We start from the raw sequence: 12,086 nt of genomic DNA, 5'->3' as shown, positions 1-12,086 counted from the left end.
CAACGTTTAAGAATCTGCCTGCCAATGCAGGGAATGTGGGTTCAATCCCTGGTCCAGGAAGATCCCACATGCCACAGAGCAACTAAGCCCGTGCGCCACAACCACTGAGCCTGTGCTCTAGAACCCGCGAGCCACAACTACTGAGCCCACATGCCACAACTACTGAAGCCCGCGTGCCTAGAGCCTTTGCTCTGCAACAAGAGAAGTCACTGCAATGAGAAGCCCATGCACCACAACGAAGAATAGCCCCCACTCGCCACAGCTAGAGAAAGCCTGTGTGCAGCAATGAAGACCCAATGCAGCCAAAAATAATAAATAAATAACTTTATAAAAAAAAAATAATAAACTAACACTTGTTGAGGGTTTATTAAATACCCAGCTCTGTGCAAAGCACTTTACTTTCACTACCTCATTCAGTTCTCAGAGCAACTCTACGAAGTAAATAACAGTGATATTCCCCCACCAGATAGAAGGGGAAACTTTAATTAGGAGCAAAATTCTTTACACTCAAATTTCTTCAATGGCTTCCCATTTCTCTACATTCCTGACATCGATTATTATGTAATGAAGTACTTCCAAACTTTACTGTCTTGAAAACAATAACAATCATTTGTTTACATTAAGAATCTACAGTGTGGGCAGGGCTCAACAAGAGAGGCTCATCTCTTTTCCTTGCAGCATCAGCTGAAGTGGCTTGACTAGGGGATGGAGAATCCACTTCCAAGACGGCTCACTCATATGGCTAGCAAGTTAGTGCTGGCTATTGTCTATAAGCTCAACCAGGGCCAAGGGTCAGGACCCTCCGTTCCTGTCCTCATGGCCTCTCTATGTGGGCCTCTCCATTATCTGCTTGGGCTTCCTTACAACACAGTGGCTGGGTTTCAAAAGTGTCCAAAAAGACAGGAAGTAGAAGTCGCCATTTCTTAAGACATGAGGCAAGAATCTGGCACAGCATTGCAGAGCCCACTGGGAGGATTATCAAAGAATTTGGGGGTCAGGTTTTAACTTGCCACAGCCTAACTATAAAAATCCATAACATAGGGGCTTCCCTGGTGCTGCAGTGGTTGAGAATCTGCCTACCAATGCAGGGGACACGGGTTCGAGCCCTGGTCTGGGAAGATCCCACATGCTGCGGAGCAACTAAACCCGTGCGCCACAACTACTGAAGCTGTGTGCCTAGAGCCCATGCTCTGCAGCAAGAGAAGCCACTGCAGTGTGAAGCCTGTGCACTGCAACAAAGAGTAGCCCCCACTCGCCGCAACTAAAAAGAAAGCCCGAGTGCAGCAATGAAGACTCAGTGCAGCCAAAAATAAAGAAATAAAATTTTTAAAAATCCATAAAATAAACTAAAGAGCTTTCCATGATTTGGTGCTTGTTAACCAATCCATTATCTCATTTCATGATAATATCTCTCTGTGAACTATGGCCTTCTTTTAGTTCCTCCAATGTATGAGGTTCTCTTTCACCTCAGCGTTATTGCATTTGCTATTTGCACCCACCTGGAATGCTTTCCCTGTCTTTACCCAATCTCCTAGCTTCAGATCTTAGCATAAACATCCTCAACCACTACTGTTCTGGGTTAAGCCCCTTTGTTTTAAGCTCTCATAGAATTCCTGGCTCAGTAGGTACATCTTAAGTACATTGTGAAAACAAAGCAGTTGAATGAATGAGAAAATTCACTGCCCCTTCAGTCTGAAATGCTTTTCCCATCTCCATGTCTTCCCATGATGCACCCTTGCTCCACCCAATGTCCAGTTTCTGATTGGATGGACTCTGTATCTTGTAGCATTTCAACTTTTCTTAAAATTCCACCTCCTCCAGGAAGGTGATAATTTCCCACCCAGGATAAACACACAGCTTTCAGAACTCACTGACTCCATTGCTTGTATGAATGGAAGTCTTGAGTGCTTGTTTCTATGGAACTTTTGTCTACTGCTCGTAGTATTCCTTATCAGTATTGTCACTATTTATTTTGAAGATCCTGGAAGGCAGGCACGATTTCTCTCTGATTCACTCTTCTCTGTATTCTTAGAAAACAGGAAACAGATGGCCTGAGGACCAGCAGAGTAAAGTTGAATTTAGGTAGGCAGAGTGTACAGAATGAGCAAAGACTAAGTGTGCTGGGTGTTCTCCCTGCCTTCCAGTGGGGAGAACTTGGTTCTCATCATGCCACAGCCTAGGATCAATTTCTAGTCAGAGAAGGAGACAGTTCTTATAACGGAAAACAATTGCATAGCAAACCAGAGTTCTGGTTTACCACCATCAGGGGCTGTCACTTAGTCTTCCTGGGAATTATCTCCTTACCTGTAAAGCAAGGGCACTTACACAGAAGTTAACTAGGGGCTATTCCAGCTACAGTGATGGTTGATTTTAACAATGGTTAGCTGGAAAACAAAGTTACTGAGAATCACTTATAGGAGGATGTGGTGCAGTGGAGTGGTTATAATCTTGACTTTGGGGTAAGATAATACATGAGCTTAAATACTGGTTTCATCATTTACTAGCTATGTGATCTTGGGCAAGTGACTTATCCTTTTTGAACTTCAGTGTTCTTATCTCTTATTGTGATTGCTATTGTAATGTGATTATTGCGATGATTCAATAAGATATAGTATATAAAATGTTTATCACAGTGCCTGGTATATAGTATATGCTCAATAAATAAAAGCTGTTTTTAAAAGTTATTACAAATAATTACTCTTCTTTAGGGAATAATATGTAGATCAGTTTGGTTGGTATTCAGGGAAACATGTAGAGGAATACAGGAACATATTTTAAAAAGATAGGCTGGGATCATATGTGGTGGTTCTTAAATGCACAGGTGAGGCTTTGGATTTTATTCTACTGGCAATGACAAGCCACTGAACAAGGTCAGGCTTTCAAAAAGATAATGTCAATGTAGGATATAAAAGATCGTGAAGAGAAGACACACTCGAAATGGAGAGACTTATCATTCATTCACTCACTTATTTATTCATTCAGTCTGTCAATCATCTAACAATTATCGAGCCCCTATCTGCTAGGCACTAGTGAGGATGCAGGGAAAGATAGATAATTAATTAAATAATACATAAAATATAGTAAGTTCTAGAATAGAGAAGTACCTGACTCAGAATTTTAGAGGGATTCAAAAATTCTTCCAGAAGGAAGTGATATTTAAACGGAGACCTGAAGTATTAAGGAGGGAAAGAGCATTCTAGGCAGACGAAGTATCAAGGGCAAAGGATACATAGGCCAGAGAGAGCAGGGTGGGTGGGGGACTTGAAAGACGTTCGGTCTTTAAAACAAAAGTAAGGAGAATCAGAACTATGGTGATGACAAAGGTGATAGAGAAGAGGGGATAAATGACTGTGTCATTGTGGAGATAAAAGCTATAGAATATGGGCTTCCCTGGTGGCGCAGTGGTTGAGAATATGCTTGCCCATGCAGGGGACATGGGTTCGAGCCCTGGTCTGGGGGGATCCCACATGCTGCGGAGCAACTGGGCCCATGAGCCACAACTACTGAGCCTGCGCGTCTGGAGACTGTGCTCCGCAAAAACAGAGGCCACGATAGCGAGAGGCCTGTGCACTGTGATGAAGAGTGGCCCGCGCTCGCCGCAGCTAGAGAAAGCCCTCGCACAGAAACGAAGACCAAACACAGCCAAAAATAAATAAATAAATAAATTTAAAAAAAAATCTATAGAATATGATGACAAACTGGGTATGTGGGATATAAGAGAAGAGTCAAGGGTGACTCTAATATGACAACCCTTCCCATGTTGGTGAACCCTTAACTTAGTTTGCCTTTTACTTTTCAAGAGTGTGTGCTGAATTTGGCTGTGTCAACTTAGTTCAGTTGGGAACTACATATGTTTCCCTTTATGGTCTCAGTCCAGAGCTGTGCAAAAGAGGAACTTGTATAAGATTTGGAAGGCAGAAGTGAAGCAGCAGCCATTAATACTCTCTGGAGGTCACTGTGGTCAGATGCAGTGACAGGCGCAGAGGTACCTCGTAGGTTTCAGGTCATCCAGCTCTTCCTCTTGACAACCAGCAGCTCCAAGCTCACCACCTCCTCTTGGTACCCGCAGAAGCAGTAGCCTCTGAGAGGTAATGGTGTTTCAAACCGCTTCACGTATTACCTTTTTGTGAGCCTACTTTGGTGGCTAGACATGCTTGATTTTTCAGATTTACTATGGTCCCTTTTCTAATCCTTCAAATATGCCTTCAAGACTTTCACTGCCCCAGCATTACCCACAGTTGTCTAAGGTCTAATTTTTATAGTAACTCTCTTATTCTATAATGCTCATAATGAATATACCCCCAACTGAACACTGACTGATACAAGCCTCATAAAGTTCTTAGTAGCTTGGATTTCACTTGTCCTTGAGTATTTCTGGCATACCCAGACAGCCAAGGATGGGCTGATATTAATATTTCTTCCCTTTAAGGAGAGGCATAGATCATAATCTCATTTAGTCTAGCACCACACAAAGACTATTATCCCCCGCTTTAGCTCAGCAGACCAAGGCATAGGAAATGATAAACTAAATGGCTAAGCAGTAACATAACAAAAGGGGAGAGGAGAAAGCATGTTCCAGGAAGAGGGGACAGGATGTGCAAAGATCCAGAGATCACAACTGCTCCTTGTCTACCTTAGGCTTATTGTGGAAATTAAATGAGATAATGAGTATGAAGGCACTTGTTGATTGTATAAAGATGTGCAGATATGGCAACAAACTGGGAGGACCATTTCTAAGAAAACCAGTTTACTTTCTGCTCTTTAATAGTCCTCTGGGATCTTCAGTTCACCTACGTGCTCCTGTCATCATACAGCTAGAATATCAAAGAACATAATTATGTGGTTAGAGCTGGCAGGGGCTAAAGCAGTTGGCTCAGGGAAAACCATTGTCTGCTCCTGAGCCACTAGGAAGAAGGAACTGAGAGTGTCTAAAGACCAGTTTGTTCTCCTTTCATGCCAGGACTTTTCTGGAATGGAAGTGTACTGGCAACCTCAGAATTACTTCACTTTTCCTGCCCTCGGCTCTTTCAATTTACTTTTTCTCCTCTGTCCTTCGGGCAAGTCAGGGAAAAACACCCCTAAGGAATCCTGACTACAACACTTGCTTGTTGTGTGAATGTGAAGAATTTACTTCAGCTCTCTGCCTCTCGGTTTCTGCATCTGCAAAATGGGGATAATGACTTATCTCATGGGGTTGTTGTGAGGATTAAATTATTTACATGTATCAAGTCTTTAAAACAATGCACAGCACATAATGAGTGATCAGCAAATGTTAACTGATATTGTTCTATTAAAAATAATTTTTATTATTAGTATAGAATCAAAAGGTCAATTGCAGCCTCCTCGGTGTCCAAATCAAATGTTATATTTTCTACAATTTTATTTCTGGCATTTTCTTCTTAGAGAAATCAAGTGACTTAGAAGTTCAGTGGTTCCTGACTCGTAGTAACATTGCTTATCAATTCTAGTACATGTGAGGAGAAATTGGTCTAATTCATCTATTCAAATCATGGTAACTATGAAGTGGAGAGGTGCCAGTATTTAGCGTGGGCTCTCCACCAGGTACCACTCCATCTTTCTCCTTCTCTTTACAGCCACATGTCTCTATGTGCTGTCTCTACTTCTCCCCCCTACTCACCTGCTGGTCAGCTACCACAGAGACTGGCTTCCTCACCCACCTTGCAACTGAAGCTGGCTTCCCAAAGGTGACCAATAACTTTCTAGTTTCTAAATCCGGTTAACATTTCTTTGTCTGCAGACTACTTCTACCTTCTGAAATTATTCTCCTTGCAGGATTCCAGGATACCACACTTTTCCTCTGTAGGCATTTTCCTTACTACCTTTCTGGGTGCTGCTCATTCTCCAGTCATTTTTATCCTTTTCAATCTTATTCTTTTGTCCAGCCCTCACATGTTGGTGTTCTTCAGGTTCTCTCCTAGCCCTTCCTCTATCTACTTCCACTATCTACTCCTCCCAAGGGAATCTCATCCATTCCCACGGCTCAGTCAGCAGATATACAGAACTCTAGCCCTGACCTTCTGACTCAACCTCATTGCCAGCTAAATGTCACAAAGGTGCTTCAAACTCAGCTTGTCCTGAAGTGAACTCATTATCTCCTCCCACAAAGGGACATTCCGCCCACCTCCTGTATTCCCTCTATCAACAAATTGCACCTCAATTGGCAGGATACTTTACCTGCCTATACTTGAGAATCATCCTAGCATCCCATTTCTGCCTCTCTCTCCCCTCCTCATACTCGATTAATCTCTACATTTGTCAACTTTCTGGGAACAGACATTTTTCTCTCTGTTTCTTTTATGCTGGTTCTTATCATCATCATGTGTCTACTGATTGATTGCTATAGCCTCTTAATTGGTCCTCTGGGTTTTCACTCTTTCTTTTCTTTTTTTTTTTTTCGGAAGCAAAGGAGATCTGTGTTCTTTGATGAAAAAATGGAGAGGCGCGAGCTCCTGCTGTAGAGCACACGCTCTCCTCTCGGCAAAGGCCACAGGGCGGGGCTGCTTTATACGGTTTTTGTAGTTCTTACAGATCCGGTGCAGCTGTGCGGCTCCTGGCTCCAGGTGGTCGCAGTGCCGGGTGCAGCGTCTCTGCGCACGGCCCGCCACCGCCGCGTTGAATTGTGGTGCCGCGCGCAGTGCCGCGCGCAGACGGTTTTCCGCGGCCATCTTGAACTGAGGTACCGTGCACTGCGCTTCTGCACCCGCCCACCGAGCCGAAGCGTCTGCCACCATTTTCACACTAGGAACTCTGGTTTGAGGTGCTGGGCACGAGACGTCTGCACGCAGCACTCTAGGAGCGAGTGAAACTAGACTAAGCACAAAGGAAAAAAGGTTAGACTTTATTTTCTTACCCAGATACTACTTTTTTTTCCCTGGGAATTGTTAATGGGCTTTGCCGTTCGGACCTTCTTTCTTGACTCATTTGAATTATTCTCCACCAAGCTGCCAGAATTGTATTTTGTAAATGGAAAACTGACCTTGATGCTTTTCTGCTTAAAGCACTTCCAGTAGTTTTAAGGATAAATTTCAATATCTTAACGGAGCTTTCAAGGCCCTATGGTAACCAGTTCCCCTGTCAGCATTATACACGCAGTCCTCCTGATCTTTCAGTTCTCAGAACGTGTCCCCAGGTCCTCATCTGGAAGCTTCTTAAACAACTATAGCCCATTCTTTTTTTTTTCTTGCGGTATGCGGGCTTCTCACTGTTGTGGCCTCTCCCGTTGCAGAGCAACAGGCTCTGGACGCGCAGGCTCAGCGGCCATGGCTCACGGGCCCAGCCGCTCCGCGGCATGTGGGATCTTCCCGGACCGGGGCACGAACCCGTGTCCCCTGCATCGGCAGGCGGACTCTCAACCACTGCGCCACCAGGGAAGCCCTATAGCCCATTCTTGAGGTTGCTGCTTTCAGAAAGTTTTTCCTCATACTCAAGTCTGGGCTAGGTCCTCTCCCTCTCCTGGTAACTTTGTTCTCTTCCTTGTGATTTATTTAGAGTTTGGGCTTTGGAATCAGATCATTGGGCTCTGAATTCCAGCTCTACCACCTACTAGCTTCTATTTAACCCAGTGAGCTTCATTTTTTTAATCTGTAAAATGGATCTAATAACAAAAACTTTTATAGATTTGCATGTTTATTGAAATAGGGATTAAATGGCTTTTAATTCATTATTTGTATAATTAATTGTTTAAAATCTATATTTTTAATTTGAATTTAAGCTCTATAAGGGCAGGGGCTATACCTACCACTGAATGCCCAGTATCTACTATAGTGCAGGTAGCAGCTCAACAAAAAGACATTGAATAAATTATTAAGCATAACTTGATATTTTGATTTAAAAAAAATTTTAACATTATCTTGGTGGCTTAATAGCCTATTGCATAAATGTCCCAGAAATGATGTAACTCTTCACTTATTATTGGACATTTAGGGTATTTCAGTTCTTCATTATTTTAAATAATACTGTGACAAATATTCTTGTGCATAATTTTATGTCTATATCTTTTTTAAAAGATTTATTATTTATTTAATTTATTTTTGGCTACATGGGCTCTTAGTTGCGGTATGCAGGATCTTTGTCGAGGCATGTGGGATCTTTCTTGCAGTGTGCAGGTTTTCTCTTTGCTAGTTGTGGCGTGTGGGTTCCAGAGTGCATGGGCTCTGTAGTTTGCGGCACGTGGGCTCTCTTGTTGAGGCGCCATAGCTCAGTAGTTGTGGTGCGCGGGCTTAGTGGCCCAATGGCATGTGGGATCTTAATTCCCTGACCAGGGATCGAACTTGCATCCCCTGCATTGGAAGGTGGATTCTTTACCACTGGAACACCAGGGAAGTCTCCTTATATCTTAGATTCTTTCTTTAAGTTACTTTTCTGGAAGAGGAATCTTTTTGTTATGTCTTCTTTTGAAAATATCCCAGAACTCTCTATTTCCTTTTTTATTGCCTACGAAACATGTACCCTTAATGTTTTGTGAATTTTTCTTTCTTTCTAATGGCTTTGGGCTAACTAGTACCCCAAGCCCAGGGCTGAGCCTTACTCAACCTTACTGCTGTCCATGCTAGGGGTAGATGTTCTTGCTCCTACACTGGAAGCTACCAACATTTAGACCTTTGACTTATTAAATCTATCAGGTTACAGAGAGGGAGTAAAAGCAGATTTTTTTTATTCTTCTTCCTCTTCCTACTGCTCTCCTTTGTCTTACCTCCCCCATCCTCTTCCTCCTCCTCCTCTTCTTCTTCTTCTCACACTCACCTTTTTGAAGAAGGAAAGATAAAACTCTTCGAAAAAAATAACAAAAATATATTTGTTATATAATATGGGTAATTAAGGGAGAAAAACAATGAAAAGAAGGGAAGGAAAGAAAGGAGAGAGTGAGAAAAAGAAGTAAAACTAGAAAAAGAAAAAGAGAATGGAATAAAAAGAGACCAGAAACAACATTTTAGGATAGAAAGAATAATTAGAGAATGAGAGAGGAGAAAAAAGGAAAAAAAATACTGATGTAGCAAAGTATACCTGTGGGGCCATTCTTATACATCCCTTTGATTTAAATTTTACCTGACAATATTTCAGAGATTTGAAGAAGCTATTCTGATTCCATAAGATTCATTTTTACTTTTATTTTTGCTTTTCTCTGGGGTAAATTTACCTAATTATTTCCACTGTTCCTCTGGAGACACAGTTTTCATACTCCTCAATAGTCCAGTTACCCTCTTCGGGTAGTATTCAGTTTGTCAACTTCCCTATTAAAAGTGTGGTGCTCAGAGTTGGACAGGGTATTCTTGAGTGTTCCTGTTGTGGGATGATGTACAGAGCACACAACAGGACAGTTACCTCCGGTGCTTGGTACATGGAATTCAGTTTACTCTTTTGCTGTTTCTCAAACATTTATAGAAGTGATTCTAAACGTCTTGGTTTTAGATCATTTTAGTCTTTAAAAAAATGATTGAGGAACACAAATGAATTTTGTTTATGTAGATTATATCTACTAGTATTTACCGTATAAGGAATTAAAACATATAAGTTAAAAAAATATTGATTGGGCTTCCCTGGTGGCGCAGTGGTTGAGAGTCCGCCTGCCGATGCAGGGGACGTGGGTTCATGCCCCGGTCCGGGAAGATCCCACATGCCGCCGAGCGGCTGGGCCCGTGAGCCATGGCCTCTGAGCCTGCGCGTCCGGAGCCTGTGCTCCGCAACGGGAGAGGCCACAACAGTGAGAGGCCCATGTACTGCAAAAACAAACAAACAAACAAATATATATATATATATATATATATATATATATAGATTTATTAATTCATTTAAAAATAACAGAAATAACAAAAATAAACCCATTACATGTTAACATAATTAACATATCTTTATGAAAAAATTTCAGAAACAAAAAATAATATTGAGAAAAATGGCATTTTATATCTTTTCATATCTTTTTAACATCTGACTTAATAGAAGACAGCTTGATTCTCATATTTGGTTCTGATTAAATCTGTTGCAGTGTTTTGTTGAAGTGTATAAATAAAGTCTGGCTTTGCTCAGAGGCATAGTTGGAAAATGGAGAAATATTTTAATGGTCTTTTTAGATAATTATGGGTATTCTTCTTTGATATTATGCTAAAACCTGACATGTGGAATAGAGAAGCATATCAATGACCTTTTCATATGTTATTACATTGGTCTAACTTACATTAAATAGATTTTTTACCCATGCATGATTTTGTAACATCATGCATTGCTCAGTGGGAAAATATTGGATTACTGAGTTATGCTGGCCTTCCAAATGTTAACACATTTCATTCTATAATATATTAAAAAAATCGCATTCGTTAATATTACTTCAGTCTCATTAGAAAAATCTTTAAGTATTGGGAAGCTGATGAGTTTATGGTAGCAAATATGAGAGTTCCCACATTCACTTGAAATCTTGAATTTTATCATTGGCAACAAACATTGGTAGTGATTTTCCTTGACATGACAGACTCATTTCATTGATTTTTGAGAAAATGTCTGCAAAACGCCTTTGTTATCTGAGTAATAAAGTTTGTTAGGCAGTCAATCCTTTCAGGTAAAAATGTTCTTTCATGACAAAAGCAGCTAATTCATGTTGCAAATCAAACATCTGCAGGAGTGCTTTTCTTCGAGACAACTATTGTATTACAGTGTCCAGCAGAAGTATTTTATGCCTGTCTTTATTTTGTCACACAGAATATTAACAAGAAGTATACTCAAGGGCCAGGATTTAATAAAATTAACAACATTTATAGCTTAATAAAACACAGTGTTAAGTGAAACAGCCTTTTTTCTTTCTTTCTGGTGCCTAGCAGTAAAGCATACAGTGGTGAAATGTACTTGGGAGTCACTATTTTGATTCATGCTAAGGCACCAGCAGTTTTGCCTGCCATTGCTTTTGCACCATTGGTGTAAATATCGCTGCAGTGAAAAAGGCAAGGTAGTATTTTCTTGAAAATAGTTTTGGCTTTGGGGATGCCTTGAAAGGGTCTTGAGAATTCTCCAAGGTCTGTGGACCATACCTTGCGAACTCACTGTTTCCAGGATGCCTTGTATAGTAGTTTCATTAGTTATGTTGAGTCTTACACTGATCCCATCAGTGATAGCTGGGCTGTCACCAACAGGTTGGGGGTGTCTTTAAAGAGAGAACACTAACAGCAATAGGAACTAACATATCTTAGGTGCTGCGTCAGATACTTTTTTATACACTATCTCACAGCAACAATTGAGGCAGGTTCTGTTTTATCCTCGCTTTCAGATGAGGAAACTGAAGATCAGAGAGTTAAATTAACTTACTGAAGATCACACAGCTGGTAGGCAGGAGAGCCAGTATGAATATCCAGGCAGTCTGATTCCAGAGCCCATGCTCAAACGGCATTGCTATTGCTAGAGAGGCTAACAGGATGGGCACAGTGAGGGAATAGCCCTTTAGAGGCTCAGGCAGTCAGAGCAGTGGCTGAGATTCTTGGACCCAAGGGTCTAAGTAACAATTCAAAGGTTTCCTCCGAAACTGTTTTTCCAACTGATTCTCACAAAAGCTCTCTGAGTTGGCTGGTCACAGTTCTAATTTCCCTCTCATAGTTCAGGAAGTTGATGCTGCTTAGTAGAGAAGGAACCCCTTAAAGGCCCAGAGTCATATACTGGGAGAGTTCTACCTTCTCACCCAAAGCCAAGCACTCAAGGCCCTTCTTGGTAGCTTTTTCCCCTTGGGGTGTCCTGCTGTCACATGTTATGGTGGGGAACTTGGCAAAGCAGGTGGTGTTGGCACTGATTCTAGAGAGAGAAAGAGAAAGGAAGGGCAAGCCCATTAGCCCTGGTGCCATAGAGGAAAAATCAACCGAGGTCTGGCAGCCATGGGAGCCCTCCTCACCCCAGGTGCCTGTGACTGAGACTCAAAGCGGTTCCCCATTCTGGAGATGAAATTCCCCATCAAGCAGGAAACAGTTTATCTGCCAACAAAAAAGGAGGGGTGGGGGGAGGGAGCAGGTCAGAAAAGTACACCAAAGGCTTGGAGACTGCTGACAAGGAGGTTTGAAAGAACAGAGAAAAAGGTGCCCCAATGCAGCCCAGAT

General features: G+C 41.8%; 1 protein-coding gene across 3 annotated transcripts in view; it reads left to right on the top strand.

Annotated features, from left to right (window-relative positions):
• The first annotated feature begins 6,706 nt into the window (after nucleotides 1–6,706).
• The window catches only part of HTR4 (5-hydroxytryptamine receptor 4), a 369,414-nt gene continuing 364,034 nt past the window's right edge, over nucleotides 6,707–12,086 (top strand). For all 3 annotated transcript variants that reach the window (XM_079916532.1, XM_079916531.1, XM_079916530.1), the window contains exon 1: nucleotides 6,707–6,851. The gene's annotated coding sequence lies outside the window, so the exon portion shown is untranslated. The remainder of the gene's footprint in view (nucleotides 6,852–12,086) is intronic.

The sequence above is a fragment of the Stenella coeruleoalba genome (genome assembly GCF_951394435.1).
Source record: "Stenella coeruleoalba genome assembly, chromosome: 3".
Taxonomy (NCBI): Eukaryota; Metazoa; Chordata; class Mammalia; order Artiodactyla; family Delphinidae; genus Stenella; species Stenella coeruleoalba.
The sequence above is the reverse complement of the archived record's forward strand: the minus strand, read 5'-3'. Positions and strand labels throughout refer to the sequence as shown.